We start from the raw sequence: 6,962 nt of genomic DNA, 5'->3' as shown, positions 1-6,962 counted from the left end.
TTTGCAGGTTCCGAGATAGCTGTGGGAAGTCAGAGTCAGCAAGAGTAAAGAGTACAGTTCTGCATGGTTGTATGTATGTCATAGAGTAGTGGACATGATGTAATTAAAGGATTAGTTTGTAATGTAATGTATAGATATATATACTGTTATATAAATGGATAGAATTGTGCTTTACCCTAGTGTCTTTGCCCTAGTGTGGTGTATGATTAATCCTTTTGTACATGGATCCTGTTTTGCATTTCTTGATGAGAAATGTGTGAAACCAGGCTTAATGTATGGCTTTGGTGAGACGCCAGTGTGTTGTGTTGGGAAGAAAGGGTATCAAATCCCTTGACCCAGGAGCATAACAGTGAGGGAAGAAAGGGTTTTAATCCCTTGACCCACAGCAGTTAGTAGTCACTGGTATAGGCCCTGAGGGCCGTTTCAGATTTGCATATCTGAGTAGCAATAGTTAAGCCTGGTAGTTTTACAGGATTGTTGAGTATTTTTGATCATGTATGGGCTTTATCAGGTACACAGAGAGTATAGTCGGCTTGCTACGGGTCCCGGCGGCCTTAAGCCGATCTGGATCCTAGTGCCAGTGATGGTTCGGGTCGTTACGGAGGGGTACCGGTTTTCGGGCTGTTACACAAGTGGTGGTGGTGAAAGTGGTACCTTTGTCACATGTTGTGTAACCCTCCTAAGCATCTAAACTATTTGTTGAAACAATGTCTCTTGCCCTAGTTTGCCCACAACAACAGGTGGAGGAGTAGCAGTAGGTCTAATTACCTTAAAGGTAGCATAACTCTTTATCTCTTCATCTAAAGCTCTCTATAACGCCAATGACATCTTTTAACAAGCCTCTTTTAACAAGCCTAAAAAAACAAAGAAGAGATCTATATCAGAACCATATCATAGATGTAACTACACTTATTCACTTATATGTTATGACCTAGAATCACCTAAGCCTTTGCTCTGATACCACTAATTGTAACACCCTCTACCCCGTCCAGTGTTGGTAAATCTCGAGATTATTGCAACCCAAATTGCGCAGCGAAAAAATAAAATCTCGGATTTCCTTTCCCAGAATCTGAGTGCTTCGTTTATTTCATAAGAAGAATATGAGACTAACTTGTTAATCTCGTCCAAAAGATACAATGGCAGACTGATGGTGCTGCTTTTTTAAACGAACACCTTCTATGGTATCCACACGAACGTCTTCTATCCTTCTAGAGTGCTAGCTCTCTCAAAGATGGATAGATTATGTGCTCCACAATCTGCAACTGTTAGACTGAATTTTTTTCTAAAAATTAACATCTTCTCCACAATTCGTAGAAGGATTATTTATATGTTTCAGTCTTTTGTTTTCCCACAACTCTTTTCCCAAAAGAGTTGTGTTCAGAACCCACTATCACAATCTCGCATATACTCAAATATCTTATGTGATATAGTCCTTTATCTGTAACAGTTACAGATAAATTTACAGATATTTTAAATATTATTATCTCATAATAAATAATTAATAATTAATATTATTAATAATAATAACACTTTATTATTATTAATTATATTAATGGGCTTTTAGCCCATTAATATGTCATAGCACATCAACAATGTTATTTTGTATGTAACCCAATAGGCTCACATTAATTGGCAATAGACCCAGTCCCACAAGACCCATAAGTCATAAGTGGCATCTAGCAAGACATTATGACTACCCAACTAATATGAGGATCAATAGTCTGAAAAAGCCTAATAAATAGAACATGTATTAATCCCTTTGTCATACGATATCTAGTTTGAACATAAGTCATGGTCAATGTCAAACTTATAATGTTCAAACTTATAATGTTCAAACTTATGATTTTTCGATCTCTAAGTAGACGGATAAATTCAAATGATATTAATCACACTATCAATTCATTTGAGCACAGCCATGCATTTCTCAATCTCACTTATCGAGGGGCCCAGAAGATATCTTTCTCAGAGAGAGGGACAAATCTTATTTTGATTGTTCATTATCCTCTACATCATTTATATTATGCTCAATCATAACCTTTATGATTGTCCGATTAAAGACAATGTTTGGTTATGTCAAAATATAATAGTCCTTATGTTGGAAACTATGACAATCTCAAGTCAAATGATTAAAACATAACTACTTTGAGATTCACTTATGACAATAACCCATGTAATTATCTCAACGCGGGTCCATCCGATACTTTGTTCTCTAACAAGTATCTATGATTATTGAATTATATCAACATATACATAATCATCTCATGATTATCAATCAATAATCATACTAGCTATGTTTTATTATTATCAACATAATAATAAGTAATCAGGGATGATAATCATTATTATGTAACATGCAAACAAATAATAATGATAAAACCTCTTTATTAATAACCAAAACGACATACAAAAAGGTCCAAGATAATAGCCTAGGGCATATACACTAACATCCAGGTGTAGACTGAGTAAAGACTGTCACAAGCTATACTTTCTTAGACATTTCAAAACTAAACCATATATTTAATATCTGTAAGAATCAAGTTATTAAGTAGTTCATATAAATTTCATAATATGAATAAAGAAAATGTGAAAGATTTTAAACAAAAATTTTAGCAGAGTTTTCCCTATTTTATCAGCATCAACCTATGATACATATGAAAAATAAATTTATAATTATACTCTCATCTTTCATTTGATGTCATACAATTTATTAGTTCAGCACATATTTCAACACAATATCATTCCTCATTTTTTCGTAATTATCATCACATGCAAATGTTTAACTGTATTTGGATGCATACATAATTATATTATTTTAATTTACATAACCTTTACAACTAACTCTATTTAATATGTACATGCCAAAATATAATTGTACAGTAACTCAAAAACTCAAAATAACCAGCTATAATAAAGACCTTGATGTTTGATGTTGATCTCTGGTCACCTCTATAGTGATTACTTTATCTACAACCTTCATGAAGTAAAAATCAACACGATGAGCTTATACCCAGTGGGTGATTGCAATACATGTGACAATATAGAGTAAGCATATTCATGTATTATTAAGTAAACAATTACAAGCATCTAAAGTGTAATATTTGACATAGTATATAGCAACTTGTTAAAATTCTAGTTTAAGATACAAGTACAAATGAGCATCCTTATGCATGTCAAATCTTTTCTTCAGAATCAATAGACCATCATCTTTTGCCATAATTACACATTTTATATCTATAGCAAATTATCATGGCTTAAAATATGCAATAGATGCAAACATGTCAATATTCATTGATAAATTCACAAAACCTGGTGCCAAATCTTAATTAAGATCTCAGCCCTTATAAACATGTAGTAGATCAACTAGGTAGATAAAGAGTTATAACGATAGGCACAGGGTGCCAAACGGTAGGCTCAAAGACTAATACTGTGAATAAGACTCTGTGGCCGTGCTTATGAGACACATGATATGTAACCTCAAATATAGATCATATAATAGTAATAGTATTGCAAATTCTATATATGTATATATATGGCATGCCATATCATTAAGCTAACCTTTGACTCCTACTAAGTTTACCAGGGCCAAGTATCTCTAATTCAACGTATCAAATTGTGTAATGAAAATATACGTGTCATTTCCAAAACACATATATATATCATATGCCAAAGAATGAATTTGAATACATGCCTGAGCAAGCAAGAAACCAAGTTTGAGTTTTAAATGCGTGCCTAAATGATTATTAAGATATTTTTGTCAAGCTACATGAGGATCTGATTCTCTCTCATAGAGAGATATGAAAGGAGTTTGAGTTTTTCTCATATTTAAATCCTCAAAAATTAAAATCAATTCTTTTCTCTCTCTCACATGTATTGCCAACAATCTTACAAAGGTTAGATATTAAGATTTCTCGATCTCATAGAGATCAGCAACACTATCACAAAAATTACCAACACTATCGGAGTAATACTTATTTTTTAAAAATAATTTATTTAACTTAATACGTTAAATGGCATTTCATTTAGCGTCAGCTGAACTTCCCATTGTGATGTTGGGTTTTATTATAGATTTTGGGTTGATTTGAATTTCTCATTATTATATTTCTTTAGTTTATGGATTGTGAGGGTAAACTATACATTTGTTAGATTAATTGCATGTGTAGGTTGAGTGAATTTTCTCCCAAGATGTCCAAGTTATGGCCGTCTCTATTTATTTATTTTTTTGACTTTGAGCCTTTCAGGTGGACTTTAATTTTAGGTCGAGTCTTGCTGCGGGTTTATTTAAATTTAAGTTATAGTATTGAACTAATCCATAATTAAATTTAAGTTATAGTGTCGAACTAATCTATAAAACCAAATATATATTTAAGTTGATCAATTCAAATAAAAGTTCATATCACTAACTTTATTTATATGCAAAATATACTATAAGAAAGCAAGAGTTTATAACAAAATATACTACAAAAATTTTCCATCGCTGAGGTGGTTTTCGTCACAAAACCTTAAATGACAGATTGAAAACAGGTATGTTCCCATCGGGGACACAATTGAAATTTATCTGTATCAGTAGCGTTAGCTATTATTTCATGCGATGAAATAATCGCTAAATTTAGCGACACCATAGCTCTGTTGTAATTTCATTGCTAAATTTTAATATTCATCTTAAAATTCTATAGCTAATTGTAAGTCCGTTGCAAATTTGATCATATTTAGTATTAAATTTATTATTTTATTCATTAAATATTTTTTGCTAAATAAACTTTTATTTGATGCAATAATAATAGAATAACAAGTAAATTAATCTGCAATCTATTGTGAAAAACATACCAAGATCTTCATTGCTAATATTGTCTCATAATTATATAATTTTTATTTTTAAATAGTCAGTATCTTTTTACATTATTAATTATTTAATTTTTCCGTTTATTATAGAAATTAGAGAAAAAAAGTAAATAAAACTTTTATAATTAATAAAGGAAAACACCTAACATAACTGCCTATGTTTCTCGATGATGGATGGTTAGGGATTTAGAAAATATCAGGCTGTGACTTTGTTGAATTAGGCATTTCTCTTCAGTTTTCAGATCCCACTATAGATTCTGAGGTCAAAGAATAACACTTCCTTTGCTAATTTATTATTTGTTTCTATTTCTTCTCACTCCAATGAATTTTTTATCAATAATAATTAAATTATGAAAGACATATACACCGTACGTGAGTGCTATCTAATAAAATAAATATATCTATTATTAAAAAAATTTAATATTATTAATTAATGAATTTTTTCAAAGAAACGTTGATTTATTACAGCGAATTTTATTTTTATCAGTATGAAATTAAAATATTACATAGTATATTTTTCTTGAATAACGAGTGATTTTTTATGATGTAATTTTTATTAATTGTAAAATTTGAGTTATATGCATTTATATAATATTTCTTATAAATAGAGAGAATAGTACGATCGCGAAGAGTATTTTTTATATTAAAAAATATTGAATTTTAATATAAAGATTAATATATTGAATTGAAAATTAAATTCAGAAACCAACTTATTATCAAAACATAATTAAGGAACCAAAATGTGATTTGATTTTATCTCAGAGACTTTTTATAAATTATTCTTTATAATTTAAGTATAAATAGAAGTTGAAATTAGAAAATTGAAAAAGAAAAATCTCAAAATATGTTGATTTTCATTTGTGATTAGAAAATAATTATTTCCATGAAAAAAAATAAAATTATTCTTATTATTCTTTATAATTTAAGTATAAATAGAAGTTTAAATTAGTAATTCGAAAAAGAAAAATCTTAAAATATGTTGATTTTCATTTGAGATTAGAAAATAATTATTTCCATAATTAAAAAAAAAAAAAAAAAAAAAAGATAAACATACGCTAGAAGGAGGGCTTGAACCTCCGACCTTGTGGTTAACAGCCACACGCTCTAACCAACTGAGCTATTCCAGCTGTGTGTCATAAACTTTTACAGATAAGATTATCTTTCTTTTCTTTTAGAGTGCAAATTTAAAAACCTCCAGTTATTTCATGAAAAATATTTTTTTAAATATATTATTTATTCTATAATTTTTAGAGTATTAAAAAAAGACTTATAAATAAAAAAATAATTTATAAGAAAAATAGCATAATATTAAGAATGGTTATGGAATAAGCAGGTTGACTTGATCTATCCGAATTCGTTTTGAGTAAGTCTATATAAAAGGCAAATTGAGTTAATATTAACTCTTCAGTGGGCTTTAGTTTTAGGTTGAGTTAATATTAGGCGTGCTGCGAGATTTTGAGTTTTTATTTAAATTTAAGTTATAGTGTCAAACTAATTCATAATTAAATTTCAGTCATGACATACTATATAAATAAATCTATACTCTAAATAAAAATAAAAAAGATTTCTAATTATAATTTTAGTGATATAATATTATTATAATATGATGACAGTTGGATTTTACCATCCCGTTACGAGGCCGGACTCATAACGGCAGTCTCCATTTTAAGGCTTCTAAATCTTCTTAATGGGTCGGCCCAATCCGTTCGGCCCTAAGATCAGACCTCTCCTGGACTTTAGTTTTAATCTCATCCTCCAGCCCAGTTCGAAGGAGAAGAAGTAGCCAGCCCATCCGCCTAGTGGGTCCATCCACATGCGTGTCAGGAGAGAATTAAATGGCCGTTACGCATGAAGCAGAGATATGATATTCTCGTACGTTCGTATCCATATGGCAGAGACAGGTAGCCCAATGGCAGTGAGGCCGTTACACATCACTGGCAGATAAAGGAAAGGAATAAAAGGAGAGGAGGACTCAGACTAAATTTACTCAACCCTTGTAAAATCCTACTTTCTGAATCTCAAATCATCATAATAAAATATTTAAAGTTAATTACATATCAAAATTAAATTAATTTAAAATGTATTAATTGAATTAAGTAGAATTTATATAAATTTCAAAATCT

General features: G+C 30.1%; 1 non-coding gene across 1 annotated transcript; it reads right to left on the bottom strand.

Moving 5' to 3' along the window:
- Positions 1-5,892: 5,892 nt before the first annotated feature.
- Positions 5,893-5,966, bottom strand: TRNAN-GUU. Its single transcript has one exon. It is a non-coding gene; the product is annotated as a tRNA-Asn (tRNA).
- Positions 5,967-6,962: the final 996 nt, after the last annotated feature.

Source organism: Manihot esculenta, chromosome 6 (genome assembly GCF_001659605.2).
Source record: "Manihot esculenta cultivar AM560-2 chromosome 6, M.esculenta_v8, whole genome shotgun sequence".
Lineage (NCBI taxonomy): Eukaryota > Viridiplantae > Streptophyta > Magnoliopsida > Malpighiales > Euphorbiaceae > Manihot > Manihot esculenta.
This window is presented reverse-complemented; position numbering and strand designations above follow the sequence as displayed.